Source organism: Bombyx mandarina, chromosome A1 (genome assembly GCF_030267445.1).
Source record: "Bombyx mandarina strain Sakado chromosome A1, ASM3026744v2".
In the NCBI taxonomy this organism is placed as follows: domain Eukaryota; kingdom Metazoa; phylum Arthropoda; class Insecta; order Lepidoptera; family Bombycidae; genus Bombyx; species Bombyx mandarina.
The window spans coordinates 3,380,455-3,397,581 of record NC_143234.1 but is presented as its reverse complement, the minus strand read 5'-3'; the positions used below and the strand labels follow the sequence as shown (position 1 = coordinate 3,397,581).

Genomic DNA, 17,127 nt, shown 5'->3' with positions numbered 1-17,127 from the left:
ATTCATACAGTAGGTATTATAATAACTCATCGCTGATTGAAACGAAGCCAAAATAAGGTACATAAAACGATCAAAGCATTCATTCTCATTGGACGGAGTTATGCGGTAATCATTAATTTTATTGGAATCTGTTAAAAGTCAATAAAATCTCTGATCTCTTTCGGTGGCACGATGGTTTCTAATAATAAAAGAGTCCTTGAACATATTTCATATTATTGAAAAGAAGTTCTTTTTTTGCAGACAAATAAATTGTTTGAACTTTACTCAAGAATTACTCGGTCACCATGCACCGTCCTCGACGAGTAAATTAACCCATAGACACAGCCCACTGAGTTTCTCACCGGAGCTTCTCAGTGGGTCGCGTTTCCGATCCGGTGGTAGATTCTGCGAAGTATGCCCTTGCTGGGGCCAGTGTTAGCAACACTTCCGGTTTTTGCCCCGTGAGCTCACCTACACGTTAAGGCGAAGCTGAAACAGCCTCTCAAGACTATCAGCATAAGTAGGAGGCAAAAAAACTCGGTAAAACAGCGATGAAGAGTGCTTAACAAAAAAGTGGCTGGTCTACATATTTCGTAATTACGATTAAAATGAAAATTGTTTCTAATATCGACCACCGAAATTCAGACTTTACAAGTTTAACATTTAACCCACATATATTCGAAAAAGTGACATGTATCTGACCTCAATTCCGTCGGCTACCTTGTGCTGTGAGGTCACAGCCGTACTCTGAGAAAAACAAAATAAGAATATTAAAAAAAAAACCTGGTCATTTGGTTGGTTTCGGCATAGCATCGTTCAACTTGAATAGCAGTAAACGAAATGACCGCTAATAAATTTTAAATAGATGTATTATTACAAAGATCCTTGCATGTTTGCAACAAAGCGAAATGCACGTGAAAAACAATTATTATTTACATAAATGTAAATAGCATTTAATGTACGACCAGCGATGGAATGTACTTATTCCAAAACATTTTCAACCCACCTTTTTTATATAGACCACGGACATAGAATATATTAATTAACTCACTCACTTCTGAAAAGTTTTGCAACTCAACCTACTGACAAAACTCACTGAGTTTCTCTTAAGATCTTCTCAATAAGTCGCAATTCCGATCCGGTGATAGATTCAACGAAGCACTACTTTTGCTATTGCAGATGTAACCCCCGTGAACTCCTTACTAGTCCGGCGGAACCAGAATAAACCTCGACGTCACTGATAATTTGGTAGAAAAATAAACTGAAAGAATGGTTGTTTTGTACTATTAACAACTTCGATGTTCCTCGAAGATTTTTTCACTATAAACGAATTCTGTCTCTTGAAATAAGAAGTCGAAATCTCAAAAAATAAGCTTGTGGTACAGGATACCTGTTGTAGTCAAATGCGATTTCGGCCGTAAGGGCTACATTCATGCTAATATTACCCCTGTTCCCTCCCTATATAAAGGCCACTTGAACACACTGGTGGTAGGACCTCTTGTGGGTCCGCGCGGGTAGGTACCACCGCCCTGCCTATTTCTGCCGTGAAGCAGTAATGCGTTTCGGTTTGAAGGGTGGGGCAGATCTGATCTCATACACACTTTTAAATACAAATGTAGTTAATCATTATGGAACTCATGAACGTTTTCCGTTTTCTAAAGCCAAAACACACGTTCTTAGTTTTATTGAGATGATAGAAATTCTTACAGAATCTCTACGAATCTAACTATAGGGTTGTTACCTTGGAGACATCTAGGGTTACCGTATGAAAATTTAGAAAACTTTGAGCGAAACGTGAACTCGGAATACGACCAAAGCTGCGGGTACAGATATGTATTTCGTTCTATAACTTACAGTTTCCACCTGTTTTCTATTTAAGAACAGAAACGGTTTAAATTAGTTTTACGTCAGCAACGTGGGTAATTTTGAAGATGTTAAATTCATTGTAATGGCGGAAATAGGGTTGCCCGGTCGTAATAAAACCTACTAAATGTGCTATTTACAAAAAACATATCCAAGATGTATGGTAATGTTTGATATCCGCCTATCTATTACAATAAAGAAAACAATGAATTTTCCAGAATGTATTCGACGGAAAAACGAAAATATTTACGATGCGTTGGAGAGTATAATACTAGGTGATAAGTATTGCATATCGGCGTTTAGAAAGGGACAATTTTCAAATTTCGGCTTCGTAGAGCGCTGTCTCTGTCGCACACTACTTATGTAACGTTTGTCAATCGTTGCTCAAGTACGGTGGTATACGGTCCTATGAGATACCGAACTGTTAGCTTTTCGTGTGACAGAGATAACGCTATACGAAACCGAAACTAGCCGATTGTCTCTTTATCACCGGATACTGTAAATCTTGAATACCCACAGTGAAATACCTCCTATCTCTGCCCGTGGGCGTCGTAACGCCACTGAAGGATACACCCGAGTGTGGACAGCAGCGTTCTTTGAGTAATATACCAGCATATTAGTGGTATTTTTTCCCTACCTAATCGTTAATAGCCTAAAGGGCTATCCCAGCTTCGCGCGAACCGGTAGGTCAGCTCACGGGCTCAATCTGAGAGAATTGCTAACACTAGCCTCAGCAAGAGCAGTGCTTCGCTAAATTTACTAACGTATCGGAATCACACCCAATGAGAAGATCCTGCGAGAAACTCAGTGGGTACTAGTGAAATGATATGATTTCTACCACGAAACAGTCATGCATTTCGATTAGTAGGATTGAAACAATCATCATACAATTAGATTTAGACTCGTGTTTCAAGATAGATTGTATTTTTATTCAATTATTCTGATTTTTCAAATTTCAAGATGCTGTCAACTATTGCACTGTCGATGGCACCTATAAATAATTAAGGTGACATCTGTCATGTACTTATTGTCAATTTGTCAATGTTTTGTATTAACGATCACAAATACATGGCAACATTTACATTGCGAGGTCTTTGGATTTGACAACTTCAGCATTATGTTAAAAATGGAATACCAATTATTTACCAGGATGAAATAAAGCTACTTATTGTACAAAATTAAAAAACTGAAACATTTGGAAGTTGTACCTAAATAATTCCACAATATTTACGTACAGTAACAAGACAGATTAGTAGATTAAAAATTTTTTTTTCAGTAATACAAATATTCAATAAAGTGATTAATCTTCAAAAAAGTTAATTGTGAAATAAATTTATTATAATTTAAGCTGTTGAAAAAAAATCGATGAGACATCCTTAATTCTAAACGCATTTACAGATTCCGTAATGCGTGAATTCGGTTTGCGTACGTGAGATAAATGTTACAGAAAAAAATAATAAATAAATACTTAGAACTACGAAGCGAGAACGGAAATATTTCTGATATTCCATCGTCGATGCAGTTTTGTATGTAAATTATTTAATCAAGAACAGATTGACTTGGAACGAGGAGAATTTACGCCGCGAATATCTGTATTTAACGTGATTTATTTCTTTTCGGTATGTGTGTACCTATGTAGCAGATTCTTTGAACGTAATTTACCCTGACTTTAAAACGTCCGATTAACTTGAAAATCTGCACACGCATCAAGGACCGATGACAATACAATAATTTTATAACTTCGCCCTAATATATTGACTAGTATCAACAGATTAAAAAAATACGAGATTCACTATTAGTTCGGCTTGCTATTTAAGCGAGTTTGTTTTTTCTGTTTTTAAACGACTTAGCTTTGCTTAGATAGGTGGACGAGCTCACAACTCATCTGGTGTTAAGTGGTCACCGGAGCCCATAGACATTTTCAACGCAAATGCCGCCACCCACCTTGAGACATGAGTTCTAAGGTCTCACATTTAACAGTACAACGACTGCTCCACCCTTCAACCCGAAACGCATTACTGCTTCACGGCAGATATAGGCAGGGTGATGGTACCTACCCGTGCGGACTCACAAGACGTTCAACCACCAATAAAATATCTGATTATTGACCATGAAGCCTCCAAATTATTCGAAAGCCGTAAATTATATAAAGAGAGAGTGCAACGCGTGATTAAATCGTAAAAGTATTATAGTTAAAATTTGGTATACGATTTACAAAAATCGAAGAAACCTCTAACCCGGTGACGCCGATATGGTCTCTGTAGATCATAAGCTTGAGGAAGAAAAAAAAAAGAAAGCACTAAATAGTATATTAAGTTTATAAGAAAAAATTAAGAACTGCACATTTGGTGCCGTCTGGTGTAGTGGTAAGTAACATGGTCACTACATAAGGGGGTCGCGGGTTCGAATCCCGCCAAGGAAAGATATTTGTATGATAAATATAAATGTCTTTTCCAGGGTTATGGATGTATATTAAATATATGTATGTGTATAATAAAAATCTTACATTTATTTCCGTTATCTGGTACCTGTAACACAAGTTCTTTACGAACTTATCACGGGACTAGTTAACGTGGCGTGATCGTTAGTAAATATTTATTTATTATTTATTTATTTATTTACTTACTAAAACAAAAAAAAAATATGAAACTAAGAACATGTCTTTACCAATAATTCTTTGTCAGTCAATCGCCAAAAGTTCTATATATTGTTTAAGACAACTTGGATCGAAATGGAAGCGAATACTATACGCCTACGCTTGCTCGTGGCTTGTGAATTATTTAATAAATAACTTCAATAAAACTAGTTTCGGGAAAATGCAAATGCATAAATCTAATTCATGTAATCTTCTCTTCTTTTTTTTTTATTGCTTGGATGTGTGGATGAGCTCACAGCCCACCTGGTGTTAAGTGGTTACTGGAGCCCATGGACACCTACAACGTAAATGCGCCACCCACCTTGAGATATAAGTTCTAAGATCTCAGTATAGTTACAACGGCTGCCCTACCCTTCAAACCGAAACGCATTATTGTTTCACGGCAGCCGTGGTATCTACCCGCGCGGACTCATAAGAGCTCCTACCACCAGTAATTACGCAAATTATAATTTTGCGGGTTTCACTTTTATTACACGATGTTATTCCTTCACCGTGGAAGTCAATCGTGAACAAAGTCAATCGTGAAAGTTGTTGAGTACGTAATCCATTAGAAAAATTGGTACCCGCTTGGGATTCGAACACAGGTGCATCGCGCAACACGAACGCACCGGGCGTCTTATATCTTAGGCTACGACGACTTCTGAATTCTTCTCTTCTTTATTTTCACCTTATTCCACTAGATGGGGTTGGCACAGCTAATTTTTCTCTTTCGTTCTCTTCTATCAGCCGTCGTCTCAACACTTACTCCTCTCTCTCATGTCGTCATTCAGACACTCCATCCATGCTTTCTTCGGTCGACCTCTTCCTCTACCTTGCACTACCATTTCCATACATGCATCCCAGTCACATGCATCTTCTCCTTCTTTAATTCAAGTAATAATAATAGTAAACATGTTATTACGATTTAAAAACATTCCAAATCTATTTTCATCATGTTACTGCCATCTGAGCTCCATCATTTTGGATATTACTGGTGAGAAGTATACGTTCCAATTAAAAGTAGACCTCCGTCATGGAATCGATTTTATTGAGACTTGAAAATGATATCTCCTGTAAAAGTCTCGCAATCATAATGTATCGGTATACTCTTTATCCCAGATAAATGAGCACGCTGAAGTATATTATCATCATCTTAGGCCTTACAGCCCAGGGTAGGCCTTAGCCTGGTCCAGTATGTCTCTCCAGACTGCCCTGTTCAGGACTTTCTCCATTCAGTTCTTGACTCCGATAACTTTGAGGTCGTGCTCTATGCCATCTAACCATCGGAGTTTGGGTCAGCCACGACTTCTGCGGCCCTCTAGTTTGCCATAGAGTAGTTGCCTTGGCATTCTGGCCTCCTCCATTCAAACTACATGTCCTGCCCATCGTAGGCGTCCAATTTTTATCCAATTTATGAAGTACTAGTGGTACCCCAGTAGTCGAAATTCGACAATAATTAATTGAAATTATAAGTTCGTATAAACACTGTTAAGATTCTATTGTCAAAGACTATTATTCTACTTCTTCAAAAATTTCGCTAAGACTACACTTTAGAAAAATATTAACAAAGACAAACAATATTTAATCTATTCTCAATTAGACCACAGACTAAAACCAATAAGAAAAGTTTGACAATAAACATATTGTATGCGTGCGTGTGTCAAATACATTGTAGTGTGTGTAATGTTTTCTTTATTGTTTTAATGTATTTTTTATGTATTATTTGAAAAAAATATTAGCATTGTGCACTCCTTCTCCATATTCTCTATAAGTGTGAGAAATTGTATATATGGGCGCAAACGCCACTGTTGGCAATAATTAACATAATAATATATAGTTTAGTTTATTCTATGTTAATATTTATTTATTATTAGCAACAAAACTGTTATTCTACTATATTTAATAATTAGCAGACACTGTTTTGATGTGAAAATGTTCAGAATATGTTTAATGTTTATATTATTGTTTAAAAACACAAATGACTGTATAAATGATTAAATATGAATAAAGCATAAATATTAATAATAATTTATATTATAATTAACAGTACTAATAATTTAATTAAGTATTGTAATTGTTATGCAATGATGTTGTTGGCGCCATCTATTATTAGGCTGGATAATAACAATGTTAGTTAATATTACTTAAAAGTAATTCATGTAAAATAAATTAAATGTGAGTCATGTAAAATCACTAAAATATGTATTTTGAATATTAAGCTATGTTTTGTGAATTGTTTCGCAGTAATTACATTTGTTTGTATAAAAGAAGTTGTAGTTGCTATAACCAACACAAAATGGCTAATTGTGTAAAAACCACTGAATAACTCAGGCGTGGCTTTTTGTTGTAAACAAGTAATGTTAAAGTTTTATAGAATTGTATTGTATTTTCATTGTAAAAGAACTTATGTGTGTAAATCCTGGCTTAACGCTGACATCAGAAGTGGGATCACAGCCCCAAAGTTAATCGTAAGCCTCCCAATGAAGTAACCCACTGTTGAACAAGTGATGGGTCTCTCAACCTGTATTAAAAAGGCGAAAAGTGATTATAGCTGCAAATGCTGTACCCTTGTGGTGGCATTATAACTTTTATTTGCCGCCGTTCAACTCCGATGAGGGCGTGACATCAAGACCGATGCGGAAATGTGGACGAAACTATCATGAAGCTAATTGTTTCATAGCATGAACATCGAGTTCAAAAGAGCAAGCAAGACATAAGCCGATATCTGGTCTTTGTATTGAACCGCATTGGAGCAAGTGAGGGACGAACTGATCCATGCATTCAGTAAAGTTGTGGATATTTAAAATGAGTTCTAGACCGTGGATGTTTTGGAAAAGCTACTGACGCTGAGATGGTAAAAATACTGATTTCAGGTATTTATCTTAAATTTATTCGATCCAAGTTACTGAGAAATACGCTGTGGTATGTATTTCGCTTCCTAAATAATATCGATTCTAAAAACGTTCCGAAAGCGTCAAATTGAAAATATACTGTAAATATAATGTTAATAATCTAAACATAACTCAGTTTTATCACAATCACATAATGATTCCTTCAGTTTTCGTGGCACTTTTAGTAACACTAAGGTTTTAAATGTGGTTACTGCGTCACTTGCGTCATTTCGAGGAAAGTTGTTACCGCCGTCAAGATGACAAACGTATCACCACAAATAAGACTTAAATCATTGCAGATCTAGTTTAGTAAGCTAAACAACTTCATGTAAAGTTTTTGAGCTTAAGGGGTCAACTGATTTCAAAACAAAGCATTGTGACTTTTAATGGAGAAAAATACTAGAACTGTTATAGAATTTCATATGGTAATCATAATCATATGGTAATACTGACAGTCTTGCTGACATCCTAATAGGTTTTAATCTTTTAAAAATAACTGTTCTCAGTGTTGCACTCTTTGAAGAGAACTTATCTATTTTTATAAGTTTCTATCTAGTGAATGCTAAAGTTTGGAGTCATTATTCAATCATCATGTAACTTTGGCAAATCAGTTCTCATAGATGGTAATCAGGCAGATAAAAGTTGGATTTGAAATAATTAATTTGGATAGGACAGTACAACGCTGTACTTACTGTATGTCTCCTGTTTATTGCGAGGAGGTCAAGCATATTACAATAAAAATAAACATAAACTTGTAATAAAATGCCATAATAAGAGACAGCTCATCCCTGTTCAGCAGCTCCATATTATTACTTTTCCTTTCATAATTATTTATTTTTGGATGAGTGGGTGATTAACTCTCTGCACCCTAGGTTTCTAGTGGGGATGCCACTTTATTATTAGTCAAGAAAAAGGATTGCACAGATCTCTGTATTGATTTCTGATTTCAAAATCTTAGTTACATTTTTGGAACCCTGTCACTTTTAAAAAATTCACCAAGATAAAAGATAATTCAGGAGTTTTAAAAACTTGTGAACAGTATGAAATTCAGTACCACATTATTGCAAAGAGAGCGAGCATGGTCAACAGGCATGCTGAACTATTGATGGGTTATTATAAATGTCACATGTTTGTAAAATATAATTTAATAAGCTCTAACAGGCAGCTTTAAGAATCACAGTTGATTAAAAGCTACAGCACAAAAATAAAACAAAAATGCAGAGGCATTAGGAGGATGATGTTCCCTACCTGCCATTAAAATAAAGCCAATTGGAAATGGTCCGCTGAATGATGAATTAGGGGAAGTTGAATCAGCTGGTGAGAAATGGATGGACGAGCGGTCTCTGCCATCCAATGTGTTTTGATAAAGGTAAAGGTAAAGGTTTGGTAATGGTAAAGGTTTGATACAGGTAAATCTATCCTCTTAATGTCAGAGGATGCTGATAACTGAAAAATTGACCGTATGGGCAGAGAGATTTGTTCTGCTGTAAAATGATTTATAATTTGTTAAAGTGTCTACTTTTATTTTCCTATCCAATTATCCTTCCTAAAACGCTGGCCGGCCACCATGCGCATCCTTAATCCTGGTCTTGTTGGCTAGATCCCGTATGGGTGATGCCTTATGAATTGGCTAGATCCCGAATGGGTGATGCCTTATGAGTTGGCAAGATCCCGTATGGGTGATGCCTTATGAGTTGGCTAGATCCCGTATGGGTGATGCCTTATGAGTTGGCTAGATCTCGTATGGGTGATGCCTTGTGAGTTGGCTAGATCCCGTATGGGTGATGCCTTATGAGTTGGCTAGTTCCCGAATGGGTGATGCCTTGTGGCTTGGCTAGATCCCTAGTGGGTGATGCCTTGTGGGTTGGCTAGATCCCGAGTGGGTGATGCCTTATGAGTTGGCTAGATCCCGAATGGGTGATGCCTTGTGGATTGGCTAGATCCCGAGAGGGTGATGCCTTGTGGGTTGGCTAGATCCCAAGTGGGTGATGCCTTGTGAGTTGGCTAGATCCCGAATGGGTGATGCCGAGTGTGTTGGCTAGATCCCGTAAGGGTGATGCCTGGTAAGTTGGCTAGATCCTGTAAGGGTGATGGCTTGCGAGTTAACTAGACCTGTATGAGTGATGCTTTGTGTGTTGGGTAAATCCCGTTGGGTGATCCTCTTGTGTGTTAGCTAGATCTCGTAAGGGTGAATGGTGCCTTGTGTATTGGGTAGATCCCAGTAGGGGATATGCCTTGTTTAATGCTATGTGAAATGCTAAAACAGCGCAAGGGACGCGCTGGAATCAGTATGGCCGTATGGGCGCAAACGCCACTGTTGGCAATAATTAACATAATAATATATAGTTTAGTTTATTCTATGTTAATATTTATTTATTATTAGCAACAAAACTGTTATTCTACTATATTTAATAATTAGCAGACACTGTTTTGATGTGAAAATGTTCAGAATATGTTTAATGTTTATATTATTGTTTAAAAACACAAATGACTGTATAAATGATTAAATATGAATAAAGCATAAATATTAATAATAATTTATATTATAATTAACAGTACTAATAATTTAATTAAGTATTGTAATTGTTATGCAATGATGTTGTTGGCGCCATCTATTATTAGGCTGGATAATAACAATGTTAGTTAATATTACTTAAAAGTAATTCATGTAAAATAAATTAAATGTGAGTCATGTAAAATCACTAAAATATGTATTTTGAATATTAAGCTATGTTTTGTGAATTGTTTCGCAGTAATTACATTTGTTTGTATAAAAGAAGTTGTAGTTGCTATAACCAACACAAAATGGCTAATTGTGTAAAAACCACTGAATAACTCAGGCGTGGCTTTTTGTTGTAAACAAGTAATGTTAAAGTTTTATAGAATTGTATTGTATTTTCATTGTAAAAGAACTTATGTGTGTAAATCCTGGCTTAACGCTGACATATACTTCTTCGTCCGCGCAGTTTTCGTAAAAAGGGATACAAAGTTTTTGCTTTACGTATTAATATATAGATAGAAGATATTAAGGGGCTCAAAATTGTAGACGCAACCCTGGCCTGTATAACGAAGGCAAATCATTGTTGTGTTTCTAGAAACATCGACATCGTATCATTCCAAGGATCACAGCAAATCGTAAAGTTTCATCGAAATTCATTAATCCGTTCTGGTACTCCCACACGCGCGGAAACAGGCCGATTAACGGGCCCGTTAAGACAACGGTTACCGTTTTACGTGTTCGCACGTGAAACGTTTACCGTTCCCATTGTTTATATGCGGACGACTTTTTTGTTTCGGACGAGAATATGTATTCTATACATATACATAAAATTGGAGTGTCTGTTTGTAATAATGAAATAACCGCTTTTTACTACATGTATATGAATATAATAATATATACGGTACATTTACATACACCAAAAGAACATTTTTTACAATTTTTTGTATGTCTGTCTGTCTGTTTGTTCCAGCTAATCTTTGGAACAGCTGGACCGATTTTGACGAGACTTTCACTGATAGGTAGCTGATATAATATAAGAAGTAACTTAGGCTAGTAGTAGAGTACTTTTTTTTAACCAGTTTTGCGCCACGACTTCACCCGCGGTACGACAATAACGGCGGGTAACATCGCGGGACTCAGCTATATAATATAAAATGGAAATATTTATTTTACATAATCCTACAAAAAAGTCTGCGACAGAATCGAAGATCTATCTATTATGTGAAGTAATTATCGCTAAAATAGTGAACCATGAAGAGGAAAGATTAGATTTTTTGTTTGGTTACGTTCTTTTTTTATTGTTTGTTACTGCCACGTTTGTGTATAAGAAAATTCAATAAGATCATTAATAAACTGCGGTTGCCGAAGCGAAACGAGGGCGGGTCGCTAGTAGAAAATAAAATACAACGTGATAACGATTCGAACCAAAAAAAAAGGTTATCAAGTGTCCCAATGCCCGATATCTCTGACAAAAGTATAGACTTCGAACAGGAATTGAAATCAGACCTTTTTTTGGCCCTTATCCCACATTATAAGGGTGGGCACAACATATCCTCTTTCTTATCGTGCTGCGTAGGGTAGCATTTTATGACCGGCTTGATGCCTGTCAACCCTCCTTGGTTTATATCTCCCTAGAGAGGAACTATTTCATATTTTAGAGTTTGTTTTAATTAATAAGTTTTTGGTTACAGTTTACTAGTTTAGTGGTTCTACAGTTACATTATTATAAATATTACAATACAATTCAGATTATTCAAATATAAAACAAAAAAACAAAATGTCACATTTTAATTTCTGTATTTTCATTACAAAGTAAAAAGAAATTGAATTCAGTTTTTTTTTATCCTAGCTAAGCTGATGGTCTAGAGAGACCATATCAGCGTAACCTTAACTAGTAGGTGAGTTCACGGTGCTCAAACCTGACGATGTTGCTAACACGAATCCTAGCAAGAGCCGTGCTTCGCAGAATCTACCACCGGATTGGAAACGCGACCCACTGAGAAATGAATTCAGACAAAACTCGACTCTTTTTATAGTGGTTGCGAGAACAAGAGAACTTTTCGGCACAGTGCAATGAATATACTAGAGATGGCGTAAAGTAAATTACACACTCGACCGCAGAATTCTATTCGAACCCATAAGTGTATGTATCGTTAGTCAATGGAAACGTTCTATGACTCTTAAATCTATCGCTAAGATACCTAACAACACATTAAACGTATCTCGCGAACTAATAGAACATCACTCCGTTTTACATCACCTGTCACTCTCAACCAACGTATTCACATTACAAACATAGATTTGTATTAAATAAGCTAGCATGCCGAAAACATTTGTTTCTCCTTGACCATCTTCGTTTACCAAGCGAAGAACGCGCTTTATTCTAATAGATTTGTGTATAGTAAAGGTCCTTCGAAAAAGAATTTTTTTTAATTAGACGCGTTTAAAGTAAAATTTAACTGGCGACAAATTCGTTACGGCTAGAGAGAAAAGATACAATTTAGGACGAGCGAGAGTGAGAAAACAGACAGAGCGTCTCGTGAACCACTCGACCTTGGAGTGACGGAGAAAGCAAGCTATGTCGTTTCTCTTTTACACATTCTGTTTACGGGCGTCGGCCACTAGATGGCTTGTTATTAGTTTCTCATTGCCCCTGTAGATGGCAGTAATGTATTAACTATCTTTTATTTTATTTTTTATGAAGGATTTAAAAAAATATATACTTATTTTTCTGTATATAATTTAAAATATATCTAATGGCGAAGAGGTCGTTTACCTTATACACAGTATTCCCTATTACAAGAGAAATTAGATTTAAGGATGAAAAATGAAGAAAACCACTATACTACACAGTGCAAAAGAAGTTTCACTTCCTTCACGTGCCCCAAGCTGCACGCGCATCAATTTTATTTTGCTCTAAATAATGATAAACGAGTTCATGAATCAACATGTCTAAGATCACACCCAAACCGCTGCGTTTACGTTTGTGGACTATTGTTGAAATCAATGAAGTAGCTTGTTGTAATTTTTTTCCCTGGACGGCACATTGGACAAACGCATCAATCCTGGAAGAACTAGGCGTCTCCTTAAGACTCCCCACCATTTGCCTACGTAGGATTTTAGAGTTTTTCGGTCACGTTGCGAGGAAAAAGAGTGACAATCTCGAAAGACTTCTCATCACCGGCAAAGTGGAAGAAAAGAGGCCTAGGGGTCCCATGCGCTGATCCAATCAGATTAAGACGACTTTGGACTCCAGCATCAATGTCACTATCCACTGCGCGGAGGACAGGAGTGAATGGAGGAACATAGTCCTAACAAAATTGCTCAGTAAAGGTCACGACCCTCAGAACTGAGGAATACGACGCACGGAGGATTGTAATTTCTGGACTAGATAGATGAGTTTAGAGTCCGCTTCGTCTTGTTAATAATACTATTTTTGGGGGAAAAGAAATTCCGAAATTGTTCGGTACACGGACTGCTCCAAGACGTTGTTTGCGCTATTCAGGGATCTGTCAAATATCTTCTGTTCTTTGTTAGCTACTGCTACCCTACTTCTTTAAGTAACCGCCTTTGCGGTTAAGCATGACTGCGTAAAAAATCGGTAATTTCCAACTACTCCAATCATCGTTCTCGTCGAACCCGTCGCTTGCGACGAAGGGCTCGACGAGTAAATTAACCCTCAGACACAGCCCACTGAGTTTCTCGCCGGAACATCTGAGTGGGTTGCGTTTCCGATCCGGTGGTAGATTCTGCAAAGCACGGCTCTTGCTAGGGTTCGTGTTAGCAACGTCGTCAGGTTTGAGCCCCGTGAGCTCACCTATTAGTTAAGGTTACGCTGATATAGCCTCTCAAGGCTCTCAGCTTAGGTAGAAAAAAAAAAACAACTACAAATCTACAACTCGTATATTCAATACGAAGCAATGACGCATTTCAGTTCGACATCATTCAACATTAAAATTGTGTAAATCGAATAAACAGTACGAAGCAACTCATGGCGTACGTACCACAATAACATCACAAGTCCTGACATACCAAGTTTTGTAAACAAACAGAAACTCTCAATAACAAGACGTCGTGTGGTGTGCAGCACTCAAAACAGTAACTAGGTCACGTTCGGCTACTTAAATCACGTAAAATATGTCCTATATATGTAACTACGAATCTGCTAGAAGATATAACTTTAACGGGCAACTAATCATTCGCGTCCCAAAACTGAAGTTGTCTTAATTAATCAAATACTAGACGATGACCGGTTTTTTTTTGATAACGCCATCTTGTTGTGTCTTTAAAGCGGTTAGTTGCCCTCAATTAAGAAAAATAGTATTATTATTCGCCAATAGATGTCGGGAGGAGTTTATTATTGAAAACACGAATAAAACAACATTTTCTGAAAATAAATCGTAGCTAGATCGATTTATCGCCCCCGAAATCCCCTGTATACCAAATTTTATGAAAATCGTTGGAGCCGTTTCCGAGATTCAGATCATATACATATATATTAATATACAAGAATTGCTCGTTTAAAGGTATAAGTTTGTAAACATAATTCCCAACCTACTTCACCTCCACTAATCATTAGCTCTGAATGAAATATTGAAGCATTTTGGATATTTGTAAGATATGAAACGTAAGAACTGGTGAAGCAATAGCTTTAAATGTTGTTTTATAATGTATTATATTATTTTATTCACATTAAAATAAAGTTTAGCCCAGTAAAACTATAGCACAATCTGAGTTGCTCTATAAAGAGAAACAACATTTGAAGCTATTGCTTCACCAGTTGTTATGTTTCGTATCTTAAAATATTCAAAATGTTTCAATATTTCTAATGTTTCTTCTTATCATGTTTCAAAATTCAAAATACCATCTATGTCACCTGTATAACTTATCATAATCTCTTTTAAGATTGATGTTATAAATCATATAGAGGTTACATATTTTTAATACTTTCGACAAATAGTTGTTACGTAGATGAGTCGTCATCAGGATATATGTACATACTAGTTGTACCCGTTCGCTTCGCTGGGCCCCAGTGAAGATTCTCATTAACGCCCCCGGAACTAATGTAGGGAGTGCAACACTCATATATATATATATTACCCTATCCATTAAGTACATGTATTTTCTACATGGATACCAAGTTTCAAGTCAATCGGATGCATGGTTCAGTAGTTATAACAGAACATCCATAAAAACTACTGTAGATTTATCTTATTAATATATATAAATCTCGTGTCACAATGTTTGTCCTCAATGGACTCCTAAACCACTTAAACGATTATAATAAAATTCGCACACCATGTGCAGTTTGATCCAACTTGAAAGATAGGATGGTTTTTATTTCGATTAATGGTCGCTGTTCCGTCCCGTAACAGTTTGTTCTAAAATACATATTTATATTATTATTACTTTTTTTTATTGTGAATAATTACTTTTCTTTTTTTTATTCTTTGAGTACGCAACGCGACACAATTTGGGTTTATATGTATTATTCATTTCTTATTTTTTTCTTGTACTGGGTCTGCGACATATTGCGTGTGTCGGAATGCACCATTTCCGTGGGAAATGGTTCTTCGGCGCGACACTAGCGCCACCACCTGCCTACCAGTTAGTGCGGAAAAACAACAAAAACAGAGTTTGTCACCCGAAGCCGCTGTAGCCGCATCGGCACGCGCATAATATTTAATTAGTGTGTAAAGTTCCCCCTTTCATATAAAAAACTGGAAAATAGTGACAGTGACCTATGACTACATGTGAAGGATAGATGAACTGATTCTGTCGGCAATACTCATCCTCGACCAGGACCTTCGGACGTGGTTGCGGGACGATTCACGGTAAGTCGTCAGACCTAGGCCATATCCTAATCATAAATTTGGTCCATTCGAGCCGGATACATATTTTCCAGTTTGTGTCGTGTTATTTAGCAGTATTTACGTACTCATTTTCAAATTGTAAAATCACGCGTTCGATTCTTAGCGTCCCCCGCCATCTTTTGTTTCGCAAAATGTCGGAAGGTGAAGAATTATCGCCGTGTGAACAAGATATTTTCGAAAGGGATTTAATTCTTGATGAACTCAAACGTATCATTCTACTCGCGAAGACGAACGAACAACAATTTCGCTCGCGTACTATAGACCTAGCGGCTCACCAAAGAAAGTTTACAAAGGTTCAGACTAAAATTGAAAAGTTTCTCATCAGATCCAAATCATTTAGCAAAGATGATAACATAAAGATTCGTAATGATTTTAATGACTTATACTACGAAATTGTCGGTCACTTAAACTCGTTAAAGTCGATGGATGAGCGTCAGCGCCGTTTCAATCGGTCAAGTAACGATAAAAGAAATTTACCTACTTTACCTTTACCTGAATTCAAAGGCGATCCTACGGATTGGCCATCATTTTATGATTTATTCAAATCGTTAGTGCATAGCAACAATGCCTACTCTAAAGCAGAGAAACTTAGATATCTTCTACTTGCAGTTAAAAGCGAACCGTATAACCTGATCAAATCCATACCTATCACGGAAGATAACTACCCGATCGCGTTAGAAATATTGTTAACCCGCTACGAAAATAAAAGGGTAATTGCGTCGAAACATCTAGATCGAATTTTAGACATAGAATCGTGTTCAGATAGATCTCCGTATAGTGTACGAAAATTGTTAAATGTCTATCAGGAAAACATGAAGGCGTTAGAGGTCATGGACTTTCCGACTCATGAGTGGAGTTTCGTTCTCCTACAAATTTTACTACGTAAAATTCCGAGTAGTATGAGAAAGGGATTCGAACGTTCATTGGCCAAGCCATCCGATATTCCAGAAGTAGACACATTGGTTTCATATTTACAACATGAAATCGCCGCGGAAGAAATGGTATCTCCTAGCTCCTCAAGTACCTCCGCACAGCACGCTAACAAACAGATATCGCGGGTAGATAATCCGCTGCCATTACAGCCGCGTAGCTACAATGTAAGTCCGAACATTTTTGCGCCGGTAAAGCGATCGTTTGCCGCCAATGTGTCATCAGACCAAACTCGACCTACGGTCGATGGTAATAAGGTTCGAACTTGCTTGAAGTGTAACGGTTCACACATTTTGACAAAATGTGCAGAGTTTTTAAATCTTTCCCCGCAGGATAGGTATTCCCTTGTACAAAACAAAAGTGTTTGTTATAATTGTTTGAATGTCGGTCACGACGTAAAAAATTGCATTTCTAATTTTGTGTGTAGAACGTGTCATAAACGACATCATAGTTTAT

At 36.8% G+C, this 17,127-nt stretch overlaps 1 protein-coding gene across 1 annotated transcript in view; it reads left to right on the top strand.

The window, feature by feature from the left end:
• LOC114239623 (uncharacterized) overlaps positions 1-17,127 on the top strand; it is a 78,693-nt gene that overhangs the window by 30,806 nt on the left and 30,760 nt on the right. The gene's annotated exons all lie outside the window — the stretch shown is intronic.